Source organism: Dermacentor silvarum, chromosome 3 (assembly GCF_013339745.2).
Source record: "Dermacentor silvarum isolate Dsil-2018 chromosome 3, BIME_Dsil_1.4, whole genome shotgun sequence".
NCBI lineage: Eukaryota > Metazoa > Arthropoda > Arachnida > Ixodida > Ixodidae > Dermacentor > Dermacentor silvarum.
In genome coordinates, this window is record NC_051156.1 from 101,218,704 (window position 1) to 101,236,223 (window position 17,520).

The following is a 17,520-nucleotide window of genomic DNA, read 5'->3' on the forward strand; positions in this document are numbered from 1 at the left end:
AAGCTACCATCGAGAGGAGTGAGGCGCCACTCGAAAGAAATACAGGTGATTACTGGACCCCTATTCACCTGATTGGGCCTTGCATGTTCTTGAGCGCTCACATTGTTGAGCATGTCAACATCACGAAACTAATACTTTCAGATCCTAAAAGCCTTCTTGGAGATGCTCAACACGACAGAACGAAATTCTGTCGAAAAGAACCTGAAGCTTTTTGCGTCACAGAAAACAACACAGTCTTTATGAGTCACTTTGCTGTCTACCATAGACATCATTGAATACTTGCTGACTCAAGGTGCCCACTATGTCCTTACAGCAAAGTTAAATCAGGACCCCTTGGAGGTAAGCGTGCCATTCTTGTTTTTACTTGGTGCATTTTGTTAGCAGATGTCAGTGCAACTCGAAGCCATATGTTTGTTTCAGCGACACTTCGGGCTGGCACGCTCATTTGGAGGTGACGAATCTCACCCGACTGTTGTCAACTTCAGTCAAATATTCCGCCTTCTCAGCCTCTACACACCGATAAAGACAGCTCTGCGTGGTAGTGTGCAAGGCACACCATGTTCTGTGCTCATTAGTGTTACTGACACACTCAAGAGAACAAAGGATGCCCACCAAGAAGAGAAAGTCCGCCTGCACGACATAGTGGAAGCCAAAATGATGGAAATAACCACTGCTTCTGCTGATGCATCTGAGCAAGGGCCAAGTGACCATGCGTATTACAGGGGTGATGTGGAGGACACTGTTGTATACTACCTGTGTGGCTACGTCATACACAAGTTCACCAAGCATGCAACATGCAATCTCTGCATAGAGGACATCAGCTCCACCACGCCAGTGCTTGCTTCTGACAGCTATTTAACGGACTACAGGAGCTTCAAGCAAGGCAGCTTAAAGCATGCAACACAGAAGATGTTGACATTCATGAAAATAGCAAACAAGATAATCTCAGCTTCTCTGGACAAGGAGGGTCTCTGTGGGGACATATTTTGGAAAGTGCTGGAAGAGTTGGAGGAGCACCACCTTTCTCGACTTGGCTGTGACCAGCACAATGCTGCATTCACGTGCCAAGTGTTGAACCTTTTCGTCATCACCCGCATGCATTTCTACTCGCGGGATGTGAACCGCCGTCTGGGAAGCAGCGAAAGAGTGGCAATAGCGAACAAAAAGGCGCGCCTACTGTGATAAATCACGCAACAACCAGATGAGATTCTTTTTGTTCTTTGAATGTGTGAAGTACTCATGCTTGTGCGTGAAATATATGTTTGTCAGGCCGTACATACTTTTTTTTCGCTGCGGCCGCTGCAAAGCTAGGTGCTAGACTGGAGTAAAGGTAAGTGCGAGCGATTCGAGTCCTCGTCTTCTTTCTCGTGTCCTCGCCGGTAGTTCGCGTTATCAAGACGCTAATTGTTACACCAACAAGCACAAGAGACCACGCTTGCGAGTGGCGGAGTGTGTAAACGTTGTGCGGAAATATTCTAGCCATTTCGAACCGATCCTGCAGCCGGGCGTTCGCGGTACACGCTAATCGGAAGATCGCGAGTAATACGACCCATACGACCCATACGCCCACTCAACTTTTCCCGGTTTTCTGGATAATAGCAACCAATTTGTCTCTAATACAAGAAAAATGTTAACCGAAAAAGCATGCAGAACCTATGGACAACATCCGTTACCGCGCTTAACTGCAGAGGGAGGCTGCGTGTTTAGCTGCGAGCCGACCTGCCAATCGGGCTGACCGTGGCGGCAGCGCCCCCTGGAGACAGTAAACGGAGAGGGGTCATGTTTCCGGGGCGGTTCAGGCGGAGTTTGACAACTGGGAAAGGATCTAGTAACGTTGCTCGGTGGAACAACAAACAAGTGAAAGAGGCACGACCATGCACCGACCGTATGATCGCGTGAGCCCCAGTTTTTCGACCGCCCATACGGCAGCGCCCAAGGGTTGATAGCCACCCAGAGTGGATCTAGATAAACCAATGAAACTGGAGCCGTGCCGACGGACAAACTTTGTCTTGTTACCATTTGTTCCTTCAACTTGGGGCGTCGCCAGTGCTCGTGAAGATCCAGAGTTTCGGCGAACTCGGCGCATCCTGCATAGCACCCCTGGTCGGCGAATCCTAGATAATTTCCAGCGGCCGTGAACATGAACATGATCTACCCTAACCACGCATCACTTGGCCGAGTCTCAAAGCGTAACCACGCAAAACTTAGCCGAGCCTCGAAGAATAAGCAGGCAGAAGCTTAGTCGAACCAAGAATAAGCTGGGTGTTGCCGCAAGCTTCGCTGCCCCATTTTTTAAAGACGAGGGGAATGTGTGACCGCTTCCGATTTATTAGCCAGAACTTCTTTAAGTGCACCTTTGATTATTATTTTCCGGATACAGCTTACGTCACTGCATCGAGATACAGAAAACTTTGCCTACGAAATGATTTAAGCAAGTTATCCCTGATACCATCTCCCGCCTTTCAGCATCTCGGTTCTTGCTGGAAAAAAACAGTGATGTCATTCGCGGCAATTGGAAATTACATATACAGAATTGGGCTGTCGCATGCCGCAATTGAATTTTTATTTAGATATAGAGCTGGTGCGACGACGGCCCCTTCATGTCACAATTGCAAGAAAATTTAATCAATAGACCACTACTTTTTGTCATGCCGACGATATTCAAACCAGAGAAAGATATTACTCGAGGCTCCACTCTGCAAAATTTAAGTAATCTTAAGTACACCAGTAATATTGTTACGCGAAGGACGAGTCAGTAAGACTACCAACTATTTACAGGTTGTATTTAAAACAGTGGTTGCAGCGCTGACCGGTTAGATTCACAGCGCGAGCCCAGCACCCTTCTTCCTCTTCTTTTCTCGAGTGATGGCGCACGCGCGCCTCGTTCAAACAACCAAATACCACACGCGTGTAGCATAATCCCCCGGCGGCAGAAGCGACGTCCCGGGGCGTCTAAATGTCATCACTGGGAGGGTGATACTGCTTCAGTCGTGTAACGTGCACGATATCACTGGACTGGGAAGCAGATGGGGCGTCAGGGGTGATCTCGTAGGTGATGGGAGTCACGGCACGAAGCACTCGGCAGGGGCCTGCGTAACGAGACAGCAGTTTTTCTGACAGGCCGACCTGACGCGACGGAGACCATAGAAGCACCAAAGAACCAGGGGGGAAGTGCACGTCGTGGTGTCGCTGGTCGTACAAATGCCTTTGACTCTCTTGGGAGTGCAGAAGGCGGTCACAGGCAATTTCCCTTGCGTGGGCAGCGCGGGCGACGGCATCAAGTGCATATTCACTGGTGGGTGCTGTGTGAACAGGGAGGGTTGTGTCGAGGGGCAGTGCTGGTTCTCGGCCGAACAGAAGGAAAAATGGCGAATAGCCGGCTGTGTCGTGGCGCGAGGAATTATACGCAAAGGTGACAAACGGTAGAGGGAGGTCCCAGTCGGCGTGGTCGGAAGACACATACTTCGCGAGCATGTCTCCGAGAGTGCGATTAAGACGCTCCGTGAGGCCATGTGTTTGCGGATGGTAAGACATGGGTAGCTTGTGCCTCGTGGCACAGGACTGCAGGATGTCCGCGATAACTTTTGACAGGAATGTCCGGCCACTGTCTGTGAGAAGTTGTCGCGGAGCTCCATGTAATAAAATCACGTCGCGTAGAAGAAAATCGGCAACATCTGTGGCGCAGCTTGTAGGGAGCGCTAGGGTGATGGCGTAGCGCGTGGCCTAATCTGTGGCCACAGCGATGCAATGTTTCCAGATGTAGAAAGAGGAAAAGGACCAAGTAAATCTAAACCAACCGGAAAGAATAGTTCCGCGGGAATGTCAATTGGTTGAAGGTACCCAGCAGGGAGCGTCGACGGTGTCTTGCGTCGCTGGCATTTCTCACACGCAGCTACGTATCTTCGAACGGAGCGAGCAAGCCCTGGCGAAAAGAAGCGTCGGCGGATCCGGTCGTAGGTACGTGACACACCGAGGTGACCGGCAGTGGGGAGGTCGTGAAGTTCGTGGAGAACAGCCGAGCGAAGCTGTTTAGGGATCATAAGGAGTAATGCTGGGCCGTTGGGGTGAACGTTGTGGCGGTAGAGTACGCCATCCTGAAGTGTGAATAAGCGAAGGGAGCGGTCGGCTACTGACGATTCCAGGCGGTCAGTGATGATACGCAAGGACGGGTCACGGCGCTGCTCGTCGGCGACATGGACCAGTGGCAAAACAGAGAGAACGCAGGCGTCGGTGTCAGGTTCAGACGTAGAGGTCGGTTCTTGGACTGGGTAGCGAGAGAGACAATCTGCGTACTGGTGTTGGCGTCCCGACTTGTACGTCACTGTGTAGGGATATTCTTGTAGTCGGAGAGCCCAACGACTGAGCCTGCCAGTAGGATCCTTGAGCGACGAAAGCCAACACAGCGCATGATGGTCTGTGATTACTGAGAAGGGCTTGCCATATAAATATGGGCGGAACATTTAAACGGCCAAGACGAGAGCAAGACATTCGCGATCGGTAATCGAATAGTTGCGCTCTGCAGTTGTCAGGAGCCGGCTAGCGTAGGCTATAACGCGGTCGTGTACGTGTTGGCATTGCGCTGAGACTGCGCCGATCCCATAACCACTGGCATCGGTTCTGACCTCTGTAGGTGCGGACGGGTCAAAGTGGACCAAGATCGGTGGATTGGTCAGAATCGTGATAAGGCGTGAAAATGCGGCAGCCTGAGGGAAACCCCACGTAAAAGGCACTTCTTCAGAAGTTCAGTGAGTGGTCGAGTGATTGCTGCGAAATCTTTCACAAACCGTCTGAAATAAGAGCAGAGCCCCACAAAACTCCGGACGTCTTTGACAGACTGAGGTACAGGAAAAGCTGTTACTGCTCGAACCTTCTCCGGGTCGGGTTGTACTCCGGAAGCATCGACGAGATGGCCGAGCACTGTAATCTGTCGGCGCCCGAAGTGGCACTTCGATGAGTTTAATTGGAGTCCAGCCTTGCGGAAGACGTCAAGGATAGCTGCGACGCGCTCAAGGTGCGTCTCAAACGTAGGAGAAAACACAAGGACGTCGTAGAGGTAACAAAGGCAAGTTGACCATTTCAAACCTTGAAGCAGAGAGTCCATCATCCGTTTTAACGTGGTGGGGGCATTGCATAAACCAAACGGCATAACCTTAAATTGGTAGAGGCCATCTGGAGTGACGAAAGCGGTCTTTTCTTGGTCCTGCTCATCGACGAAAATCTGCCAATAACCAGATCGAAGGTCAATGGACGAAAAGTATTTGGCACCGTGAAGACAATCAAGAGCGTCGTCAATTCGTGGTAACGGGTAAACATCCTTTTTAGTGATTCGGTTTAGGTAGCGGTAATCAACGCAGAAACGCCACGTGCCATCTTTCTTTTTGACGCGCACGACCGGCGACGCCCAAGGGCCCGACGAGGGCTCAACAATGCCTTTGGCGAGGATCTTGTTGACTTCCTGCTGAATAACTTGCCGCTCTGCCGTGGACACGCGATACGGTTGGCGATGAATGGGAACTGCGTTTACCCGGCCGATGCTTAAAAAGGGACGTCTGACCAAGTGGGCGATTGTCAGTGTCAAATATGTCGCGGTAGGAAAGCAAAAGGTGATATAGGGCGGCTGCTTGGCCAGGGGCGAGGTCCGGAGCGACCATGGGACGTAATGGGCCGTCGAGGTTCAAGGCATCCTGCAGGTAATCAGGAGGATCCGGAGACGCGTCGGCTGCAAAAGCAGTGACGTGGTCGTCTGTCACTGACCGGAGCGTGGTCACCGCTATGCCTTCAGGTAACACTTGCTTCGTCAAGCCAAAATTGACAACGGGGAGACACATCCGATTAGCGGCAAGGGTAACGACGGAGTGTGGTACAGAGATGTCGCGCGCCAGGAGGACATCACGAATAGGGGCGACAACATAGTCGCCATCAGGCACGGTTGCCGTTGAGACCAATTCGACGAAGGTTAGGGCTTTTGGTGGTAACCGAACAAACGCTGTAGTGCATAGGGTGTTCGGTTGTTCGGGGCGAACATCGGAAAGAAGAGGAAGCTCGAGGCACAGCGTACCGGTGGAACAGTCGATGAGTGCAGAATGCGTCGTCAGAAAGTCGAGCCCGAAGATTAGGTCATGAGGGCAACTGGTGAGCACGGAGAACAGGACTGGAACTTGGCGGCCAGCAATTCCTACGCGAGCAGTGCACATACCACAGACGGCAACAGTGGCGCCATTGGCGACGCGTACGGCTCGAGTGACGGCAGGCGTAAGAACTTTTTTGAGGCGACGACATAGGTTAGCGCTCATTATGGACACTTGGGCTCCAGTATCAATCAATGCCGTCAACGGGACACCATCTACGTCTACTTCAATTAGGTTCGTGTTCGTGAGGAGCGTCAACAGAGGATTTGGACAGGACGAACGTGATGCAGCACTACCTCCAAGAGCTGCATGGCCTAGTTTTCCGTCCGGCGGTTTGGCGAGGAAAAGCGGCGAGGTTGGGGCGACGGGGATGACGGCGTTGAGGCGACAGCGATTGCCCGGAGGAGCGGCTGTCAGGGGCATCAGAAGTAAGGTGCGGACGGCGAGGGGAGTAACGGCGAGCGTCGGCGTATGGGCGAGGAGCAGGGAATGAGCTCCAGTACGACGGCATCCAGGTGGTGCGGCAGTGGCGGGATACGTGACCAACTCGGTGGCAGCGGAAGCAGATCAGTTTGTCGTCTGGTGTTCGCCATTCAGCAGGATTGCGCGGTCTGGGAGCGAAATACTGGTCCTTAAAGGTTGTGGACATAGGAATGGGTGCCGAATCAGGTCGGGAGACAGAGCAGGCGGTAGGGATGCCAAGGTTTGCAATTTCTTGCCGCACAACCGCTTGCATAACGGAAATAGTAGGGGCCGCTGGGTCAAAGATACCGTCGAGGGGTCGAGGATGAAGGGGGGCCGGACTCGCCGCTTCAATCTCACGGCGAACGATACGCGTGACGTTCTCTTGAAATGGTCGTGTGGCAGGAAGAGCGGAGCAAGAGGACGTGGCATGGGTGTTTGGGAGCCGGGAAAACTGTGGGACGATGCGGCGGCTTTTGGCTACCTCGAAGCGGCGGTATTCTTTGACGATGGCTTCGACAGTAGAAACGTCGTTGTAGACGAGCAAATTGAAGGCGTCGTCCGCGATGCCTTTTAGGATATGGCCCACCTTGTCAACCTCGGTCATGAGCTCGTCGACTTTCCGGCAAACGCGAGCACTTCCTGTATGTAGGAGACATACGATTCTGTCGACGACTGGACACGGGAAGCAAGCTCTTTTCGCGGAGCCTGTTGGCGACCTGACGGGTTGCCAAATAGGTCGCGAAGCCTCTCTTTGAAAGTGTCCCAGCTGGATATCTCAACCTCATGGGTGCGAAACCAGACAAGCGGTGTCCCGTCCAGATAAAAGATCACATTGGCAAGCATGATGGTAGGGCCCCAGTGGTGGCTTCGGCTAACACGCTCATACATGCTGAGCCAGTCGTCGACGTCAACGCCATTTCGGGCGGAGAATGTCCCAGGATCACGGAGACTAGGAACCATAACGTACGTTGTTGTGGGCGCCGCAGGTGTAGGTGGCGACGAGGTGTTTCCATCGGAAGCCATGGCTGAGAAGACGACGGTGCGGCCGCTTCGGAGCTCCGTGGCGAGGACGGGGAACGTCCCACCTCCACCAGAATGTTACGCGAAGGACGAGTCAGTAAGACTACCAACTATTTACGAATTGTATTTACAACAGTGGTTGCAGCGCTGACCGGTTAGATTCAAAGCGCGAGCCCAGCTCCTTCTTCCTCTTCTTTTCTCGAGTGATGGCACCCGCTCGCCTCGTTCAAACAACCAAATACCACACGCGTGAAGCAATATAATCATTTGTGGCCTCGACACCACGCGATAGCCACAGAGACGTTTGTTGCGCAGTATTTGATTTTTAAACTGAAGCAATACACTGCTAATTATTGTAGCTTTACGTAGCTAGTAGACAAGCATTCCTTTCAATGAAATTGGTTTCTCCAAACTCTTATTTATTTATTTATTTATTTATTTATTTATTTATTCAAAATACCTTACAGGCCCATTGAAGGGCATTGAGTAAGGGGGGCAACAGTAATTACAAGTTAAAAGAAAGATACAAAAAACTAAACAAAAATACAGACGAAAAAAAAGGCAACAATACAAATATTACAAAAAGCAAAGTACAACATCTTTATACAATATTAATACGCCACAAATTCAAGTTATCACGGAATGTTTCGCGATTAGAGATGTATGCAATGTGATCCGGAAGACTATTCCAATGTGCAATAGCTCGAGGTAATGATAATGAGTTAAATGCCTTCGTTAGACCATGAATGCGTGCAAAACTAAGTGCATTGTGAATGCGTCGAGATGTGCGCATAGGTGCATGAAGCGGCAAACAGTGAAATGTATTACTATAAATGTACCTGTGAAAAAGACATAAAAGAGCGATGACACGGCGATCTTCCAATGACTGAAATGTAAGGTCTCTTTATTAACATTGTATTTACTCCCTCCTTGATTGTAACCTCTTTTAAAACTTACTGTTGAGTTAGTGTGACTGCTGGCTCACATACTAGCCTGTTTATGCCAATATCTCCAAAAGCTTTACATTTTAATTCGCGTTTCTGGTTTTCAAAGCAGGGTTTTCCTGAGCTACCGCCTGCCGCCCGATCTGGGGATATAACACACCTTTAGTGGGTACCAACCTTGACACAGGTTAATCATCATCACCATCATCATCTTCAGCTGGCGCGTTCAGCGTGCGCACGCAATCACCAGCTGTAAAGAAGAAGCGAATGAACCCGCCGCAACAAGAACACGAGTCATGTTGGAAGTTACACCAAACCACGCTGTCGCATCCCGCAATTGAATTTTATTTACATAGAGCTGGTCTCACGATATCCCCTCTATGTCACAACTGCAAGGAAATTGAATCAATAGAACACTACTTTTTATCATGCAGACGATATTCGCACCACAGAAAGTTATTACTGGAAGCTCCACTCTACAAAATAGGATAAGGTTTAAACATACCAGTATTGTTATCATTTGGGGCCTCAGCACTAGGCTGTAGTCACAGAGACGTGTGTTGCGCAGTATTTATTTTTTTAACTGAAACAAAACGATTACCCTGCTAATTATTGTATTTGTATCCTACACATCAGATGCATTCATATCACCTAAATTGATTTCTCCAAATTGTTTTGTTAATATTACCTCCCCCTGGTTGTAACAGCTCTTCACTTTCACCTTTTCAGTTAGTCTGACTGCTCGCTCGAATGGTAATCTAGTTATTGCGACATCTGCCTTTTTTGTCTTTTACTTGGCGTTTCTTGTTTTCTTGTTTTCAAATATGAATTTTCTTTAGCATTTCTACTGCCACCCGATTCTTGGCCTATCCCCCTTAGTGGGTGCGAGCCATGACAGAGGTACATCATCATCATCATCATTATCATCATCATCGTGATCTTTCTCATCAACAACATGTTTTGAGGCAACAACAACAACAACAACAACAACACTGCCGTTCGAGTCCTCGATGCAAAAATTAAAATTAAATTATAGGGTTTTACGTGCCAAAACCAGTTATGATTATGAGGCACGCCGTAGTGGGGGACGACGGAAATTTAGATCACCTGGGGTTCTTTAACGTGCACCTAAATCTAAGTACACGCGTGTTTTCGCATTTCGCCCCCATCGAAATGCGGCCGCCGTGGCCGGGATTCGATCCCGCGACCTCGTGCTCAGCAGCCCAACACCATAGCCACCGAGTTCCCGCTTTTCACGTCATCCGACGTGAAAAGCGGGAACGCCCGCTGATTTAAATGTTTTCGGTCAGATTTTTGTGGGTCCTGTGGTCAAGCTGTGCATCATTCGACGCAGTATCTTCTGGGGATCACGTCGATACCGGACCTTTTTCTGTGAGTGGTCGTTTTGCAAAATTATTGGAACTTTTCGCGTGGACCACGCCGACGAGGCGCGGGTAGGCTTAGACCCACCTCAACGAAGAGGGGCCACATGCGCGAAGTAGAGATGGTGGAGGAAGAGGAAATCTCTCGCGAAGAAGCGAATCGCCCTGGTTGGAGGACAGCGTTGGGTAGGAACAAGAAAGCTCGTGTAGAAACGCCACGCATCGCACGTGGGCTCGAAGGGAGGCCGCCGCACGGCAGCCCCGGAAGGTGTGGTGAAGCGCCTCGCAGCCGCATCGAGGCTCTCCCGGCTACCGAGGGACCACATACGAATTATCGTCAGGCCGAGGGACGGACTTGACATCAGAAAAACAAGTTAAATCAGGCTCGCACAAGCTCTTGCCATGGCGGCTGCTCTAGCCCCAGCAGAGACCGAGGGTGACATCGTTTGCCCTAACGTTGCCCAGAACATTCTCGTCGTTTCCACTCCGGCGAAGAAGAATGCAAACGCCTACGCAGGGATCCAACAGATTCGACTAAGCGAAGGATCATACAATGTGGCGGCATATATGGCGGCCCCCGATAACACCTGTAAAGGCGTCATACGAGGCGTGGACACCGACATCAGCGAGGCCCAGCTCCAAACGATGATTGTCAACCAGCGAAATCCAAAGGCCCTAGAAGCCAAGAGGATCAAGAACACCACTACGGTTGTAATGCTTTTCGACGGCATGAAAGTGCAAAACTCCGTCATGTGCGGCGTCATCTTGCTACGCTACACACTCTACAATCCCCAAACCGACGCGTGTTACGCGTGTTGAGGCCTGGCCACAGGGCCGATGTTTGCCTCAACCCAAACAAGATGGTGTGCAGAGGCTGTGGACTCGCCTCCCCACCCGAAGATCACCAGTGCTCACCGAAATGTGCCCTTTGCGGAGGACCACATCCCATGGCGGACAGAACGTGTAAAGAATGCTTTCAAGTACCTGACGTCGTGCGACGGAGAAGATGGCGCCGAAAGCGCACCAAAAAGACTCAGCAACAGCTGGCCCAGGATTGCCGGCCACGTGATTCCAGCACGGCAAGTGGTCCCAGGTGGGGGCGCTCCGTCACGCCAGCTAGCCGCCGGCGCAGATCTCGCTCTCGCTCCAGAGGGCGCTCTCAATCACGGGTGCGGATCCTGGAAAAGCCTACCTGGGCGGATCGTGCCAAGCCGAAGCCAGCGGCGCCGTCACCAAAGGTAACGCAGGTAGCATTGCCTGAGCATAGGGAAGACCCCAGGGTAGCTACGTTGATCCAAGAGAATGCTCGCCTGATGGCCGAGCTTCAACAGATTAGGGCTGACTTTGAGTCGTTCCGCAAATCTTACTCCTCGCAGGGCGAGAGACAGCAGATGCCCCCACCAGGGGAGGCACAGGCGCGCTCGGGTAAACGTAAGGACTCGTCCCCCCAAGAGGCGGAGTGGGACTCTATGGAGACCGAGTCCACCAGTAAGGCACTGGAAAGCATGCAGAAATCGATTAAACAGCTTGCTGATAGCATGACTACCCTACTTAAAAGAGTGTCGTCTCTAGAAAGTACGCAGGCAGCGCTAGCTAGGGCACGCTCGCCTCCAAAAGGCCCGAGCATTGCGCTGTCGCCTGCAGGCGCGGTAGCAGTGAACCCCATAAGGGAGTGGCTAATGGAGAACAGTATTCATGGCGGGCAACGCTAATCAGCTGGTCGTGTGGCAGTGAAACTGCGTTAGTTTCAAAAGGCGTAGGGCTCCGCTGCAGCAGTTTGTCGCTTCTCAGGCGGTCAAACCGCACGTAATTATATTACAGGAAACTCGGTGATGCGCTAACCTTCCCGGGCTATCGAGTCGTCTCTGTCCGCGAGGAGGGGAAGCGCGGTTTGGAAACCTTGGTCGCAAGAAAATGCTCCTTTCAGGAACACATATTACAACTGGGAAAAACCAGGGCGGAGGTGATTATGGCCGAAATCATCCCTAACAGCTGGCTCAAAAACATCGTTTTCATCCTGAATGTCTACAGATCGCCGTCGGACAACCGGTAGGCGTTCGCTTCAATCATGGCAAAAGCGGTGGCTCTGGCCAAGGGAGCCCCCATCGTGGTAGCGGGAGACTTTAATGCTCCGCACGACGCTTGGGGCTACCATAGGCAATCCCCCAAGGGTAACAATCTCCTAAAGGCGGTATCGGACTGTTCGCTGGAACTTATACGGATCAGCAATACCCGACGAGAACTGGCCCATCGGTGGCCCGAGACACAACTCCGGACTTGGCATTCGTCAAGAACGTCCCAGGGGCAGGGTGGCAAAATTTACAAGAGAATCTAGGTAGCGACCACTTCATATTGACTATTACCCTAGCAGTCAATGCAGCTCCCCTCAGAGAATTTAAAGTGACGGACTGGGATGCCTTTCGGAAATTGCGAAAGGAAGACCAGGATGAATACGACAACTTAGACAGCCTCTTTGCAAGGCTCAAGGAGGATGCTAATGCTGCGACCAAGGTTGTCAAAACAGACCTGAGGGTTGATCGGATAGATGCGCGTCTCGCGCACCTCTTAGAGGCCAAGAATTCCATCCTAGCCCGATGGAGGACGCAAAGATTAAATCGCAGACTTCGAAAGAAAATTGCGCAGCTGAATCGCCAGATTGAAGCCTACTCTATTGAACTGTCGAAACAGCAGTGGAACGAAGTATGTTCTTCGGTTGACGGACAGATGAGAGTGGGAGGTATGTAGAACCACCTCAAACAATTACTTGATGACTCGCAGTGCAAGGGTAATGAGAGATTGGCTATTGACAGAATCATTCATAGCCAAAAGGCAAAGGGGGTGTCCGAAAAGGTACTCCTGCAGGGGTTAGCGGGCAGATATCTTCCGCTGGGCCCTTCCGGGGACGCGGACTATCCTCGTTACCGGGGGGACAAGTTGAGGAGCTGGACGCACTTTTCATCGAACCCGACATTCGGGAGGTCCTCCATGAGCTCAACGGGCGCTCTGCACCGGGCCCGGATTGGATCTCGAATAAGCTCTTACGTAACTTGGACAGTAAATACATCGAGAAGCTCACTAAGGAAGTCAATAAAATCTGGGAGACGGGGCTGGTCACCGAATCCTGGAAGACGGCCTCGGTTGTGCTCATCCCAAAGCCAGGTAAACCTCTAGCGCCAGAGAACATGTGGCCCATCTCGCTTACGTCCTGCGTGGGCAAGGTGGCCGAACATGTGATTCACAATAGGGTATCCCGGTACATAGAATGCAGAGAGCTATTTCCACACAATATGCTAGGATTTAGACCTGCACTATCCGCACAGGATGTCGTGCTCCTTATCAAGAGACAAATTATTGACAACTACACCAGGGATACTAGAGGCATACTAGCTCTAGACCTGGCCAAAGCTTTTGACAATATCTCGCGCAAGTTTCTACTTGAGGTGGTCTCGGATATGGGGCTGGGACAACGTTTCCACGCATACGTTAGCTCCTTTCTCAGGGATCGCAGGGCTACCATCAAGATCGGTCAACTCAAATCCGAGAAATTTACCTCGGGAGCGAGAGGCACCCGACAGGGGGCAGTCGTATCTCCTCTACTTTTCAATATTGCCATGAAGGGCCTCTCGGAGCGACTCGCCATGGTGCGCGGGACTAATCATGCTCTCTACGCGGACGATATCACCGTGTGGTGCATGGGAGGGTCCGACGCCAGGGTAGAGCAGGCGCTTCAACAAGTACTAGACATCACGGAGAACTTTCTAGTCGGTTCGGGCCAGAGCCTGTCACCGGCTAAGTCCGAGTTATTACTGTACAGACCCACCCGACAAGGGGTGAGAAACCTCACTCCTGTAGAGCAGATTCCCATAGCTCTATACACACGGGATGGGCTGATGATCCCCAGGGTAGACTCCATCGGGATCCTCGGACTCCTTCTGGAGTCCAAGGGGGGCAACTCACAGAGTATAGCCCGCATCCCCTCCAAGACGGAGAACATGCTTACGCTCATACTGAGGGTCTCGAACCGCAGGGGAGGACTGAGCGAGAGCAATCTCCTTCGGCTCTACCATGCGTTTCTCATGAGCCACAATAATTACGTCGCTTCGGCGCTGCACTGGTCCAAAAGGGAAGAGGCAAAAATCGATGCACTAATGCGCAAAAGTATAAAGCGAGTTCTAGGCTTGCCTATCACCACCAGCACCGAGAAGCTCATGCAATTAAGCATGCATAACTCCCTCTCGGAGGTGATCGAGGCCCAGCAGATGGCTGAGGTCGTGCGGCAACGTCCGCGCGGGCTGGTAGGCGCATCCTGGAATCCATAGGCTGCGGCCTTAAGGAGACTAACGAGCGTAAAGTGACTCTACCGTCCTCAACCAGAGGTACGTTTACGGTAGCTCCACTTCCAAGAAATGTCCACCCACAATACAATGTAGGGCGCCGCATGGCTCGGGCCCGTTCTTTATTGAAATCAGTTGCAGATAGTCTTGATCTCGCAGCTTTTGTCGATGCATCCCAGTACGGGCGTTCCGATTGCTTCGCAGTGGTTTCGGTCGACCATACTGGAAAACTTCTGTGTTCTGCCTCGGTTCGAAAAGTTTCGGCAACGGTGGCTAAGCAAATATATGAAGCAATATAGCAATGAAGGACCCGTCGCGTCCAAATATATTCACAGACTAGCGGTCCGCAGCTAGGGCTTTCGCTTCGGGCTCGATCTCACGGGAGGCAGCGGCCATCCTCGGCAGCGAGGGGGCTGCCGGGTTTCACACCATAATATGGTTCCCGGCCGACATGGGGGCCAACGTACATCCCGATGTTCCCAATGCCAATGAGTTTGCCCATGATCGTGCGCGAGGTTTCGCTCACCGCGGCGGTCCCGGCAGCGGGGCCGCAGTGGGGGAGCTCGACGCCTCCTTCACAGAATCCGAAATCTGGGAGGTGCTCCAAACGCTCAACGATCGCTCTGCACCGGGCCCGGATGGAATCTCCAATAAGCTCCTCCGAAACTTGGACGGACATTCAGTAGCGTTGCTCACCGAGGAAGACAATAAAATCTGGGAAACGGGCCTCGTCCCCGACTCCTGGAAGGCAGCCTCAGTGGTGCTCATCCCGAAACCAGGCAAACCTCTTGCGCCGCAGGACATGCGGCCCATCTCACTCACGTCCTGCGTAGGCAAGGTGACCGAACATGCCATTCACAACCGTATATCTAAGCACATAGAAAATAATGAGTTATTCCCTCACAACATGGTCGGGTTTCGGCCGGCACTCTCCACACAGGACGTCATGCTACTAATAAAGAGGCAAATCCTTGATGATTACTCTAGATACACTAGGGGCATCCTGGCTCTATGCTTGTCCAATGCTTTTGATTACATCTCGCACCGGTTCGTGATAGACGCGATCTCGGACATGGGCCTGGGGCCACGATTCCATGCGTATGTTAGCTCCTTCCTCAGGGATCGCAAGGCCGCTGTCAAAACAGGGCAGGTCAAATCCAAGGAATTTACATTGGGAGCGAGAGGCACTCCGCAAGGGGCGGTCATCTCTCCCCTACTGTTTAACATCGCCATGAAGGGCCTCTCGGAAAGACTGGCCACAGTAAGAGGAACTGGTCACGCCCTCTACGCGGAAGATCAACGCGGATGAGAACATGCTTAGGCTTATCCTCAGGGTCTCGAACAGCCGGGGGGGGGGGGGGGTTCAAGTGAAAGTAATCTCCTCAGACTATACCACGCGTTTCTTATGAGCCACGTTAACTGTGTAGCTTCCGCGTTGCGCTGGTATAAACGGGAAGAGACCAAAATCGACGCCCTCATGTGCAAAAGCATCAAGCGCGTGCTGCGTTTACCACTCACTACCAGCACCGAGCGTCTCATGCAACTAGGCATGCACAACACCCTGTCAGAGGTGATCGAGGCCCAACGAGCAGCCCAAATAATACGCTTATCATCATCGCGAGCGGGGAGACGCATTTTAGAATCCGTTGGATGCGGTCACCAGGAAATCACGGAGCGCAACGCGACCCTATGACCCATGGTCCCAGATACGTTCAAGGTAGATCCCCTGCCACGTAACGTCCACCCTCAATACAATGTAGGGCGCCGGATAGCCCGGGCGAGTTCCTATTAAAAGTGGCTGCGGCCACTCCGAATCTTGCATGTTTCGTCGACGCCGCCCAGTATGGGTGCTCTGATCACTATGTCGTAGTTTCGGTTGATTCAGTGCCGTATCGGGCGTGGTACCAACAAGTAGCGGCAGTGGAATAGCGGGAGTTGCTTTGGTTGGGCGTGCGATGACGTGACTACCCGCAGAGAAACGCAAGGTAGCTAGCTCAGTAGTTAGTTGATGCACTTGCTTGCCAAGCTGTGCGTTTAAGGTGTTGAGTTCATCAAAGCGCTGCTCTAACTGTAACGGACTCGAGACGGGCGCCTGACAACGGTCGATGGCAGATACGAAAGGATGGGAAGTATCCATGATCTGGTCTGCCGTTGTTGCTAAGTCTTCAATGGAGGTTGCCGCTGGTGAGGCACATAAAATCATCCGTACCTGATTCGGTAGACGCTGAAGGAAGAGCTCGCGGACGATTTTTGAGTCCGTTGGAGATGAATTGCCTCCGAGTAGCAGGGTCATGCGACGAAAAAGCTCGGTCGGCTTTCGGTTGCCAAGTTCCTCCGATAGAAGCTGTTGAATGCGTCGTGACTCGGAGTCAGGCGTGCGTCGAAGTAACTCCCGTTTGAGGATGTCGTATACAGGGGTTGTCGGGTGGGGGAGTGAGCAAAACGTCGCGGTTCAAAGCTGTGGTGGTCGGGCTGAGTGCACTCACGACATAGTCGTACTTGGCCGTTTGCGATGCGATGCGGTGACGGCGGAACTGCACTTCGATGTGGAGAAACCAGAGCTCACTATCTGCGGGCCAGAACTCGCTAAGCTTGAGTGTGGCGATGGAAGGTGCGGCATTGTCTTGGGAGTTGGATTCCATTGCGTCGAAGAGAAGCAGCGGGACGAATAGTTGCTATGCGGGATCACGTTCGAGGTCACCAACTTGTGGGAACGGAAGACTAGGAACAAATAAACATTTATTCGTCGGGGCAACTAAGCTGATGTGGCGGCCATGATGTCGAGCTTGCTTGCTTGCTTGCCTTCAAAAGTGGCTCGCACCCACTATGGGCGTTGGCCAAGAATCGGGTGATTGAAGGAAAACAATTATCGGAGTCTAATAAGGATCACTTTTGAAAATTTTCGAATGACGAAAGGAATTTATTCATGTAAAATTTAATAATTTAGCAAGGAAATCGTCCTGATTCAATGATGTACCCCACAACAGCTGCACCAACGTCCCTATGACAATGTCCGAGAGAAGAGGCACCAAAAGATAGAATATTGGGTATCGTAATATTTAATCCAGCACTGTTAAATTTTTCTTCTAAAGCATGCTTTCTTAATGAAGAAAAACGGCGGCATGACAGGAAGAAGTGTTCTATTGTTTCGTCTTCACCACAGTACGAGCACAAGGAGGAGGGCGCCAGACCAGATCGATGCAGATAAAAGCTTAATGTAGGAATGCGACATCTGAATTTGGTAAAG